Here is a 14,136-nt window from a genome sequence, read left to right on the forward strand (position 1 = left end):
ATGTAGTATGTGAGGAGGAGAGATAGCGCCGCCCCTTGTTACATGTAGTATGTGACTAGGAGAGATAGCGCCGCCCCTTGTTACATGTAGTATGTGAGGAGGAGAGATAGCGCCCTCCCCTTGTTACATGTAGTATGTGAGGAGAGATAGCGCCCGCCCCTTGTTACATGTAGTATGTGAGGAGGAGAGATAGCGCCGCCCCTTGTTACATGTAGTATGTGAGGAGAGATAGCGCCCTCCCCTTGTTACATGTAGTATGTGACTAGGAGAGATAGCGCCGCCCCTTGTTACATGTAGTATGTGAGGAGGAGAGATAGCGCCCTCCCCTTGTTACATGTAGTATAAGAGGAGAGATAGCGCCCTCCTCTTGTTACATGTAGTATGTGAGGAGGAGAGATAGCGCCCTCCCTTGTTACATGTAGTATGTGAGGAGGAGAGATAGCACCCTCCCCTTGTTACATGTAGTATGTGAGGAGGAGAGATAGCGCCCGCCCCTTGTTACATGTAGTATGTGAGGAGAGATAGCGCCCGCCCCTTGTTACATGTAGTATGTGAGGAGAGATAGCGCCTTCCCCTTGTTACATGTAGTATGTGAGGAGGAGATATAGCGCCCGCCCCTTGTTACATGTAGTATGTGAGGAGGAGAGATAGCGCCCTCCCCTTGTTACATGTAGTGTGTGAGGAGGAGAGATAGTGCCCTCCCCTTGTTACATGTAGTATGTGAGGAGGAGAGATAGCGCCCGCCCCTTGTTACATGTAGTATGTGAGGAGAGATAGCGCTCTCCCCTTGTTACATGTAGTATGTGAGGAGGAGAGATAGCGCCTGTCCCTTGTTACATGTAGTATGTGAGGAGAGATAGCGCCGCCCCTTGTTACATGTAGTATGTAAGGAGAGATAGCGCCCTTCCCTTGTTACATGTAGTATGTGAGGAGGAGAGATAGCGCCCGCCCCTTGTTACATGTAGTATGTGAGGAGAGACAGCGCCCTCCCCTTGTTACATGTAGTATGTGAGGAGGAGAGATAGCGCCCTCCACTTGTTACATGTAGTATGTGAGGAGAGATAGCACCTGCCCCTTGTTACATGTAGTATGTGAGGAGAGATAGCGCCCTCCCCTTGTTACATGTAGTATGTGAGGAGGAGAGGTAGCGCCCGCCCCTTGTTACATGTAGTATGTGAGGAGGAGAGATAGCGCCCGCCCCTTGTTACATGTAGTATGTGAGGAGAGATAGCGCCCGCCCCTTGTTACATGTAGTATGTGAGGAGGAGAGATAGCGCCCTCCCCTTGTTACATGTAGTATGTGAGGAGGAGAGATAGCGCCCGCCCCTTGTTACATGTAGTATGTGAGGAGAGACAGCGCCCTCCCCTTGTTACATGTAGTATGTGAGGAGGAGAGATAGCGCCCTCCACTTGTTACATGTAGTATGTGAGGAGAGATAGCACCCGCCCCTTGTTACATGTAGTATGTGAGGAGAGATAGCGCCCTCCCCTTGTTACATGTAGTATGTGAGGAGAGATAGCGCCCGCCCCTTGTTACATGTAGTATGTGAGGAGAGATAGCGCCCGCCCCTTGTTACATGTAGTATGTGAGGAGAGATACCGCGCGCCCCTTGTTACATGTAGTATGTGAGGAGGAGAGATAGCGCCCTCCCCTTGTTACATGTAGTATGTAAGGAGAGATAGCGCCCTCCCCTTGTTACATGTAGTATGTGAGGAGGAGATATAGCGCCCGCCCCTTGTTACATGTAGTATGTGAGGAGGAGAGATAGCGCCCTCCCCTTGTTACATGTAGTATGTGAGGAGGAGAGATAGCGCCCTCCCCTTGTTACATGTAGTATGTGAGGAGAGATAGCGCCCGCCCCTTGTTACATGTAGTATGTGAGGAGGAGAGATAGCGCCCTCCCCTTGTTACATGTAGTATGTGAGGAGAGATAGCGCCGCCCCTTGTTACATGTAGTATGTAAGGAGAGATAGCGCCCTCCCCTTGTTACATGTAGCATGTGAGGAGGAGAGATAGCACCCGCCCCTTGTTACATGTAGTATGTGAGGAGAGACAGCGCCCTCCCCTTGTTACATGTAGTATGTGAGGAGGAGAGATAGCGCCCTCCACTTCTTACATGTAGTATGTGAGGAGAGATAGCGCCGCCCCTTGTTACATGTAGTATGTAAGGAGAGATAGCGCCCTCCCCTTGTTACATGTAGTATGTGAGGAGGAGAGGTAGCGCCCGCCCCTTGTTACATGTAATATGTGAGGAGAGATAGCGCCCTCCCCTTGTTACATGTAGTATGTGAGGAGGAGAGATAACGCTGCCCCTTGTTACATGTAATACGTGAGGAGAGATAGCGCCCTCCCCTTGTTACATGTAGTATGTGAGGAGGAGAGATAGCGCCCGCCCCATGTTACATGTAGTATGTGAGGAGAGATAGCGCCCTCCCCTTGTTACATGTAATATGTGAAAAGAGATAGCGCCCTCCACTTGTTACATCATGTAGTATGTGAGGAGTAGAGATAGCGCCCGCCCCTTGTTACATGTAGTATGTGAGGAGAGATAGCGCCCTCCCCTTCTTACATGTAGTATGTGAGGAGAGATAGCGCCCTCCCCTTGTTACATGTAGTATGTGAGGAGGAGAGATAGCGCCGCCCCTTGTTACATGTAGTATGTGAGGAGGAGAGATAGCGCCCGCCCCTTGTTACATGTAGTATGTTAGCAGTTGGGTGTGGTGTTTATTACACGTGGCAGTAATTACTCTGCAGAGCACACAGACGTGTGCAGTTCTAGTACCTGGTACCGCGGCCTCTCAGTGACACAGCAGATATAACAGGAGATTCCATTTCTCACATTCCTGATAGAGGAGAATCCCGGGAATTTTTGACTGTTTTTCTAGTCTCTGGTTTGAGTGTGAACAAGGTGTAAATACTCAGTACAGCACATCATACACCGTGTGCGGGCGTTATACACATGTATGACGGGTAAATCAATGTACACTCAGATGTATAACTACCCCACACCTCCAACACGACCCTTCCCACAGGTTACATAATGCTCTGCTCCCATCTACCCACCTCTAGTACAGATACCGGCAGTCATGTTATTAATTGATGATGGGTGTTTTTAAATCATCAACTAATGAATTTAGCCCCTTAGGTGACGGAGGAGTTAGGGAGCAGAGCATTTTGGGGGTGCACAGGAGGGTCTGCGTCCCAGCTGCAATAATGCGGATGGTGCAGCTCAAAAGCAGAGGAAAAAATATGTATATTGGGACTATTATGTGACACACACCAGTAACGTGTCTGACATGACCTGTGTACTGACCTCTCTGGAGACCTGCAGATTATTATATTACTGACCTTTCTAGATATCTGCAGAACATTGCTCTGTTTCATCTACCCCCTGACAGATACACAGTGATATATTCTGCAGATTATTAGATTTATCCACTCCCATATTCTTACATTTAGTAAAGCATTAGTCGCAAAACAGCATTTTATGGGAGAACTTTGTTCCCACCACATGAGTGAGATCAGAGAGGTGACAGATATGATAAAAAAAACATCTTTGCTCTATTTGTCCAATTGGAAAGTAATTGACACATTCTCAGCTTGTATTTGGCCCCATACTAGAGACACTCTGTAAATGCCCAGTAGTACTATCCTCCAGGTGATATAGGATTATCAGCCCATTTACTAAGACGTAGGCCAAGCTTTGCAGCCCTCATCAGGTCTTACTCTGTCCTAATTAATTTATTACAGTAAACCACTGAATGCCACCAACTTTAATCCCTCAGGGCTGCCCGATTACTGCCCACTGTGGAACACAGCCAACACCTAATGCAACAGGTCACCTAATAGGCTAAAACAGCGCTCATAAGTCCTATATTTTACACAATTACTAACTAAATCCAGTGACAATGCCTGAAAATGTTCCTAAGGACATTGGTGGTTTCTGTTTGTGCTGCAATCATACGTAAGAGCTGTTGTCACAATACACAGGTTACTAGGGCAGCCAACGCTTTCTCTAATATAAGGATGGAAATGTAGAACAGTGACCCTGTGTGTCTGGGATTCCTGGGGGAGGGGTGGAGATCCACAAAGCGTTATTGTAGCATTTTCCTGCTCTTAGTCTAATTTTTATTTTTATTTTATATTTGTTATAGCAATTCCTGTTTCCATTAGTTGGTCCATGAATGTACATAGACACTGCCCAGCTATAATTTATATTAGGAGTAGTTATGGATTAAACCCCCAGGGCTCTGGGAAGTGATGAACAGGCCGCCTATTGTTGTTAGACCTCTGTCTAATTATATAGAATATTGACTTTGCATCTCATGCTAAGGAAGGAACCAAACTTCCTGCACAATGTAACAACCGAACTGCTTCCAGCTGAGCCTCAGTTATGCTTTCTTTTTTTTAAAAAACATTATTTAAATGAAATAAATGAAATTTTACAGTGTAGTTTTCATGTCAACTGCAAATGTATTATTTTGTTAGTGACAGATGCAATTATGTTAACAATAGATATTATAGATTATTATCAGTTAGTGGGAATATACAGCACTCCTATGAAACATTCCTTGACGTTTACCTCCCCCTAGTGGATAATAAGTAGAATGCAGAGACAATGACAGGTGAGTCCTGGAGAAATATTAAGAAAATGTATTAATTATTTAATGTAATATTCTTTTCCTGGACCATAACATGGCAGTGGGCAAAAAAGGGTTAAAATCCTGAAATGCGGAGGAAAGGAAATTATTAATTAACAAATAATTCCTCTGGGTCTCCAATCCAGTCTGATTGTGATTTTTATAGACTGGCCCAAGCATTGGTAAAGATGGAGGGAACTTGTGTCAACTGCCATGTTCCAGTCTAAGGAGAATTCATTACGGTTAGTAAGGAATACATTCCCCTGGTCCATAGACCATATGTATTTAACCCTTTTGAGCCTAGGCACTAGGCCAGTGTTGGCTAACCTGTGATGCTCCAGGTGTTTTGAAACTACAAGTCCCAGCATACCCTTTCAGCAATAAGCTGCTATATATTGGCAAAGCATGCTGGGACTTGTAGTTTCGCTACACCTGGAGTGTCACAGGTTAGCCAACACTGCACAAGGCTCAAGAGGGATAAACCACAGCAACATGACAAACAGATTCAGGAATGCTTTGCTTAAATGAAGCCAGGGCTGGAGAAAAAACAGCTAAATTATATGAAGGTGGAACCACAGCTCCACACTGCTGCCATGCAGACTCCATCCTGGAGAAGCCCCCTCCGAAAATGTCCACAGTGCAGAAATGGCTCTAGTAGTAGATGGATCCCTCACGTCCTGAGAAGCCTCAGCTGCCCTCTGCAGAAAGTGTTGATTGATCGGCTGCTAGGTAGTGAGCAGTGATGAGTCTTGTAAGAGCTGCAATGTGGAATCCTCCACAATGTGGAATCCTTGTTAGCAGCTGAGGAAGCAGGGAGAGTGTGGTTGCTTAGCTGCCCTCAGCGCACAGAGACACAATAACTCTGACATACTGCAGAATCTGTAATAGATTTCTGAGGGAATAGAGCAGCAAAAACATAACCGAAGACTGATCAGCTGCTCTGGCTTCTGTTCCGTTTAATGGTAAGTCTCTGTTTCTGTCCTGTCGGGTGTCAGTGTTCGCATTTTAAATGTCACTCTACTCAATGTCGGTGTACTCAGTATCAGGAAATCGTATCACACCCATAATTCTTAATGAATAAAATTTGTGATAACAAATTGACATACATAAATATCAATGCAAAACAGTTTCTTTAAAATATAACAGAAATAAAACACAGAAACAGAAAAACTATAATTTTCTAAATCATTCAATTACTTTTGCGCTGCAGAATAAGTGACGTTATATAAATAAACGGTGATGATGATGAATTACTTTTCAAACTATCTACCTTGCTCAACCACCCTCCTCCGTGACTGAAGGATATGTGCTGCTATTGGCTATTGTACTATTGATTAATTGCCCTTTGTCTAAGAACTGTTCTAGTTATGGGTTTTAAACATATATTACAACTCTCTTTTGGGAAATAGCAGAGATATGGCATTAATTCCACTAAACATGGTGTGATTTTCACACATATACATATGAAACATGATAATGTTATATTTATTCCTTGGGGAAAATACGTTATCTCTATTATCTCTATAGGTCGCTCATGGAGCCTGTATATGGCACATCTGTTATCTGGTTACTTATCTATACAGAGGTCTACACAAACATGTAGTATATGAAGTATTGCTTTGACCCATTTTGTTTGCTATGAGCAGGGGCAGGCTGGGCGGGGGGGCATCTGTTCCCCTGGACCAATCTCATAGTGGGATACTTGTGCTGGGTCACTGAGCCACCTGCATTTTTTTTTTCTTTAAAATGTTCCTAATAGGCTGCGGAGTCAAGTCTTGCCCCCCCCCCGGGCTGACATTTGTCAGCCCCCCCCTGGTTATGAGGATTATATATTGGCCTGGGGATGACTAATTGTTCCAGCAATTCAGTGTCTAAATGCTAGTGACTTGGAGGTGCGAACATGGTGGAGCAGATCGGGTGTGTCAGGGATGTGTTGGGTGGATTGAGGCATGTCCTAATTTTGTCCCAATATTTAAATATACAACATAGTGAGGTATGAAAGCCACACCCATGGTCCACCGATCTACACCCCAGATCTGCTCAATCATGCTCCAATTCTGACAAAGTCTCGCCACATACCACGGGTTAGTCCAAAAATCGGGACTGTTGCCAAAAACATGTGGGAGTTATCACATCATCCATATTCTCTAACAGACAGGGCCAAACCCATACTTGCCAACTCTCCCGGAATGTCCGGGAGACTCCCAAAATTCGGGTCGGTCTCCCACATCCCGCAACTGCCTAGCCTAAATTACGCAATTCGCGGTGAATCACGTCATTTTGGCCTCGCCCCCATGACAAAACGGCATTTCCGTTAAGGGGGCAAAATGATGCATTCGGCCATGCCCCTCCCCATCCCTCTAGACACGCCTCTCTCCCGGACTACACTTGACGAAAGTAGGCAAGTATGGACAAATCTCCTCTCAGGCAGCAGTACTGTGGGGGCAGCAGGTAAGTGGGGAATTTCGTTAATACATTGACTTTCCCTATAGGCTATCAGCTCTTTACCTGAACCTGTTACCAGGATAATTGCAGGGAAATAATGGAGGAGGGGCTGGGGAAGCTTCAGGTGGCTCTTCCCTCATGCCAATGACCCTCTAAGTAAAGGGAGTGATGGACAAACAGTGTGGACAGAAAGATAATTACAATATATTGTTAGTTTACAGAGTTTCTGGAGTCACAAAGGTTCCGGCATTCTGACCAGTCTGTGTTGTATATTAGATGTAGGGATTCTGCTACTAACCGTTTCTGGGCTCAGCTAGTGATCCCAGACTGTCCCTATGTTTAAATGTGATATGACTTTGACGATTCAGTCTGTAAAGCAGCCAGAAGAAGAAGCTCTTTATAAACACAAATGATTCTGTGCTAAGTGGCTTGAAGTTAATTTTCCAGGGTCACAATGTGCGACAGCACGCACTACTGTCTGCACACTGCCACTCTGTGATCACACAACGGCTTTGTGTTTGTTTCCAACACACCGGGGTCTGGACCCCTTCCTGGCCGGGATTTCCTGCGGCACCAATTAATATATCGCTGTGCAGATTATAGATACAGTAAGTCAGACACTGAGCCCAGAACAGATAACACGTCTCACATATAATTTTCTGGTGTTAGATATGAGGTTTTCTAGATTTTAGTGGTTCATAGTCTAACAGTTACATATTTACACCTCTCCACCTTTTGGCTAATATCAAGTATAGCATCTGTTCTATTGGGGTGTTGATGGGAGCCCCAATAACAGGGGTGGAGGCAAAAATGTTGTCCCTCGGGGGAGCATAGGATGACCTCAGGGAAAAGGGGCACATGGCCAGGGGCAAACGCAGGACTTGTAGAGGGGCAGGTTTCCACACCACGCCACCAGTGGGCGTGATCAGCATGCATGGGGGCGTAGCTATATTTTTAGACAGTGCTTGAATGCTCTCCAACTCTTCCTATCCCCATAATATACATGGGCAATGCTGCGTGCACTACTGTTAGGTGCACGCAGCTCTCCCTTTTCAAGCAGAACCATGTGAAGCGAGAGCAGGGTCCAGCCACCTTAATTATACAGTGCCCCAGGCTTGGAGGGGGGTTTCCAGACACTAGGAAACCCCCCTTTGTTTGCCTATAATGGCATAGGTGGGACGGGAGACCCTTTGCCCCAAAGGGATCTTATGAATCCAGAGATAGGGAGAGAGGGTCCCTGTAGCCCTTGTACCATTGTCTGTATCTCAATTAAAAAAAACAAAAAAACAACATTTGCTTTCAGTTGGATATAAGTAGGTGACATTTCAGGGAGAACTTCTCCTTTCTCAAAGTTTGGGATCCTCTTCTCTCCAAAATGTCAGCTACTGTTATCCAACAATAAGCAAAGTTATTTTTATAAGTTATATTTAAGTCTTTTATATATATATATATATATATATATATATATATATATACACACACACACACACACACACACACACACACACACACACACACACACACACACACACATATAAACCTTGTGTAGACATAAACTAACATGTATGTTAATATCAGGGATTCCCAGATATCACACACGTGACACATATAAACATATCTGTGCATACAGTTTGATTTCCATGGTGGATTAATATCTCCATTCCCCGGCTGACAGAGTCTGGGATCCTCCATTCATTAATACAGAACATTGGGTTCAGCTGTTGCCCGGTGGGGAGGACGAGGCTACATACAGGATTTTCTACGCCTCTTACTGGGAATCTGCAGCCAACAGAAATTACAGAGTAACTCCTTGGGGGCCCCACATAAAATGGCTTTAGTTCCATTCAGAGCTGCCCAGCGGGCCCCTGCTGTGAGTCCCCCCACGGCCCACCAGCCAGAACAAGGGAGGAACTGCAGAGCAGACAGAGTCCTGTGAAATCATCCCGGCAAATCCGAAATATCCAAATATCCTGCATAAGATTTGTGTAATCTCTGGTTCCTGACGGTCACATTCACATGGGTGGTCGGAGGAATTGTGCTGAGATTGATGGAAAGTGATTACAAAATGCAAAGAACAGGGGAGATTTAATGGGATCACGGTATAATCGTACATTGTGCACTGATTATAAGCAGAGCGGAGAAGAGAACATGAACATCCTACCCCATTCATACTGCGCCAAAATCCCGGGTTTTTGCCGGGGCGAGCTCAAACAACCCGAGTCTTCAACCCGGGATTTATCGAGGGGTAATTCCCCAGTCGGACCCGGGTTGCCTGCACTATGAATGGTGCAACCCGGGTTTTTCAACCCGGGTTGCACAGAAAACAAGCTGATTGGCTGTCTGCCTGTCTCTGGAGGAAGTAATGTGGTAAATAATCACCACTCACTTTTGCATCATCTTTATGCGTCAAAAAACCAGTCACCTTTCAATGACATCACCATTTTTCAGCCAATGAAAACTGCTCTGGTGATGACTTCCACAAATTGCCAGGGCACAGACTTGTGCAGTATGAATGGGGTCAACCCGGGAAATTCCCGGGTCCGAGGTGCAGTATGAATGGGGTCAACCCGGGAAATTCCCGGGTCCGAGGTGCAGTATGAATGGTGTTTCTGAGCTGGGACGCTCCGAGCCCCGGCAAAAACCCGGCTTGAAAAACCCTGGATATTGCCGGGGCGGCAGTATGAAAGCCGTATAACTGTGCACTATCCAGGACATAGACAAGAGCCTCAAACGGTCAATTGTCTGCAGCAATAAACCCGACTGAGAGGGCGCAGGCCCCAGTGAAACTCTCCAACAATGGGAGTAATCTCTGGGTAGTGGAGACACTTTCACTGATTGTTCCTTGGTCTGTTCTTATCTCTATCATTTGTGGTTATAAAAATCTGTGCATTCATTGCAGTATTTACATAAGAGCCAAACGATACAGTGTGATACAATGTGACACAAGGTGATTCAGGGTTATACCGTGTGATACAATGTAATACAAGGTGATACAATGTCATACAATGGGATACAAGGTGATACAATGTAATACAAAGTGATACAGTGTGATACAATGTAATTCAGGGTGATACAATGTCATACAATTTGATACAAGGTGATACAGTGTGATAAAATATCATACAATGGGATACAGCGATGTTAGGTTTAATATCACAGACAAATGACCCTTTATATACTGGCCAGATCTCAGAGAAATGTTAAGCAATAATTGCAAATCTGAGCATGAAGAACAATCTGATGGTCACATCTGTATTTTAAGAGGTTCCAGGTAGATAGTGATGTATAAGCACCCAGCCCATATGCAGCCGCTGTATTCTGAAGGGGCATAGCATCAAGACAAATGTACTGACCCCCAATTCATACACATTAAATAACAGTATGAGGCATTTATCGCTCTTGTGCATTTCTGTCACTTTTATTCCACTTTTTCTTTCAGAAGACTTTTGGACCCTGGGTGAAGCTTCGGCGGATACCAGTTTAAAGGGCCCCCTTAGACTGTCAGCTGTGGGGGGTCTGAAGACCCTTACTCCCCTAAGGGGTCTTATGGGTTTGAGGGTTGGAAGCAGAAAGGTCTGCAGTTGACTGTACCCTTTTTGTGGGTGCACTTTTTGGTCAATTGGGGCATGAAGGAACCAATCCCGGGCTTTCAAGAGGAAAAAACAAAACCAATGAGTCATTTGTTTATATTTTGACCAAGTTATGTGATGTCCCAAACCCAGCTTCTATATCCTCATTTACTTGCAAGTACCTACACTGACAGTAACAAAAATCATTGAAATGTAAATCAAATAATATCTAAATGTTTTGTAACTGCTGCTAAGTATCAGTAATTTGCCCCTTTATTGCCACTTTGTAATATTTTTACTATTTTTTGACTGTAAATAAAATATATGATTTTAATTGCAATTATTTTAGACTAGTTACAGTCAGTCATTAAGGATTTTTTTTAAAGAAATGGAATTAAAGGGACACTATAACATCCATTTATACTTTGCAGAATCGTTCTTATTGGGAGTTTATGCAGCTGTCGCCCCGTCAGTCATTCATTCAATTCATTAGGAACTGGTGACGTCACTTAGATATGAGGCTCTTTGTGTCACTAGTTCTCTCTTATAGGCTGCAGTCTTATGAATATGGATTCAGCACACAGAATGTATTCACTGTGTGTCTGTGTGTAAGCAATGAGAAGAAAGGATTGTATTCTACAATGAAGCCATAAGGGGGCGCTGTTCTATTAATATTTATTTCTGGTATGTCACTAGATCTCACCATTCATATATCTACTACAGTCCTTCAGACATGTGACATGTTGGGTGTTCCTTCGTTTCCTCTTTTATTCCTTTTATAAATGATTTAAAAATATGACAGATCTGGATCCAGTCAACTACTATTGCTGTATATAGGGGATTTCATTATATGATATATAAAGGGTTGTGTCATACAGACGCTTTACAGATAATTCCTCCCAAAATTAAACCTTTAGTTTTGGGTAGAATTAGGTGAAATACGTTAAATAGGAACATGTCACTCGATCAGATGTAGCGAATTCTGTGATGTCTCGAACATTCCACATTTCTGTTTACGTTGAGCTTTTGCAGCTCTTACTGTGCATCCTGTGACACCGCCAATAACCTCTATTCATTCACCCCCCACCCGCTAACTACTTTCACTTTTAGGAGAAGTGAGGTTGGGGGCTGAGGGCACCACATGATTGGGAAACCCCTGAGATTCCTGTAACTAATGACTAACATAATAAAAGGGTCTTTATATATCTGTTGTAGAAGCACAAACATGTGACAGATTAAATGTCTGAAATAGGAACTGTAACTTTATTGTAATGAATGTTACACTTGTTTCACTTGCTGTAAGTGGAATCCATCGCTCATAACAGAATAATACCCAGAGCACAAGCGTCACAGATTAATACCCATGGTATAATAGTCACAGATTAATACACATAGTATAATAGTCACAGATTAATACCCATAGTATAATAGTCACAGATTAATACACATAGTATAATAGTCACAGATTAATACCCATGGTATAATAGTCACAGATTAATACACATAGTATAATAGTCACAGATTAATACCCATAGTATAATAGTCACAGATAAATACACATAGTATAATAGTCACATAGTACAACTAGCGGGAAAACTAGTTGCTTTTTCAAGGCGGATGGAACAATTTACATAACTTGTATTATTATGTTCTGTGTTTGTCTATGTTACTGTACTTTGCTGCAGATTCCATGGATGCTAATAATTATTATTTATTTATTTATTCCAGGACCGGACCACCCATTGTGAGCCAATATGTCCTTAATCATAGCCCTCTATCCAAGACTGACCCTTAATTACTTTTACTAAGTAAAAAAGTAACTAAATTGAATATAAAACCATTCTCTGCTGCCTATAGGGTGAGTCTGTCTCCCTCTCTGTCTGTCTGTGTCTGTGTTGAGCGTGTCTATATTAGGGAATTTAGACTGTAAGCTCCAATGGGGCAGGGACTGATGTGAGTGAGTTCTCTCTACAGCGCTGCGGAATTAGTGGCGCTATATAAATAAATGGTGATGATGATGATGATGATAATGATGATACAGTGGTGATTATGTGTTTGGCTTAATCTGGGTAGTTTGTGTATGACCTGGTTGGTGCTTATTATCTGGGTGTAACTAAGTCTGACGCATGCGCTACTGGTGGAGCTGCGGCATCTGGAGGTGTATCCGACTCAGCATATTGCATAAATACACTATTTTCAAATGTGTTTGATTTTAGCGTTTTGATTTTTTAAAACTACTGTGCGTCCAATTCATCAGCCCCTAATTCTGCACATCCTCCAACATTTACAAGTAAAACAGGCTGGGGGGAGGGGCATGTGCCCCCCCCCCCCCCCGGCTGGTCCCATAGTGCGCTACCTTAGGCTGGGTCATTGGGCCACCTGCATTTTTTTCCCTTTAAAATAGGCTGCTGAGTCGAGTCCTGCCCCCCTCCAGGCTGAAATTTGCCAGCCCTCCCCTGCCAGGGGGCGTGGTCATGTCTCAATTAAGGTATTGCCACATCTCGGTCGGGGCGTGGCCATGTCACAATGGGTGTGTGTAGATGCCCCCAGAGGGCTGCCTATTAGCCAGCTCCCTTCCCCCAACATGTCCCCGGGCGGGACAGGTGGACGGGGCCCTAAATTTGCTGAGAGGTATCGGGAACACTGAATTCTGGATGCAGGTCTCAGACCCCCCTAATCCCCCTCCCAGGGGCAGGCTTGCAAAATGCAGCCCTGGGGGGCCGCACAGGCGGTCGCATCACAAGACACGCGATGCGGCCACCCCTGCCCCCTCCCCCGGGTGAGGTTACCTCCTGACATGTGATACATTGGGGCAGTAAGTGGTTAAATTAATTAACTCTGTGAGTTCCGTGTCTGGATTCTGCTTATCTCAGATGGAGACAGAACAGAGATTACATTGTGCAGAAGTCACTGGGTTCTGACAGTTTGTAAACTGAATCACAGGAAGTCCGCACAGGGCAGATTATTTGATAAGTGGGTTTGCTAAAATTAAATTCTATTTATAAAAATTTCCATGATAACATCGTAACCTTCTATTTATATTATGTGACTATTTCAGTTTGAACCAGGGATAAAATTACTGCAAATTTCTTGTGAGAAAACAGAGCAGTTGGGACAATATTGTAACTGGGAGATCTGACCGGCGGGCGAGTTACTAACCTCCCCCCAAAAATATTTTGTGATCATTTATTTTCCGCTAAAATAAGACTTCTTGTTGCAAGATGAGAAATTTGGGTGGAAATTGTGCTTTCTGGAGAACTCCCCAGGTAACGGCGGCTGCAGACCCCCTGTCCTCTGACAGCCACTGAACCTTCCATGCTGGTGCTTGTAGTGCCAGAAACATGTCGAAGTATTGCCCCATGATAAATTAAATAAATTATAGGGCCCCTGTGATGAAAGACATTAAAATACATAAATGAAAGTGAACCACTGTATTGTAGGAGAAAAAAGGAGAAGTTGAAATTAATCATCACTTCCCAAC

This window comes from Mixophyes fleayi, chromosome 8 (genome assembly GCF_038048845.1).
Source record: "Mixophyes fleayi isolate aMixFle1 chromosome 8, aMixFle1.hap1, whole genome shotgun sequence".
Taxonomy (NCBI): Eukaryota; Metazoa; Chordata; class Amphibia; order Anura; family Limnodynastidae; genus Mixophyes; species Mixophyes fleayi.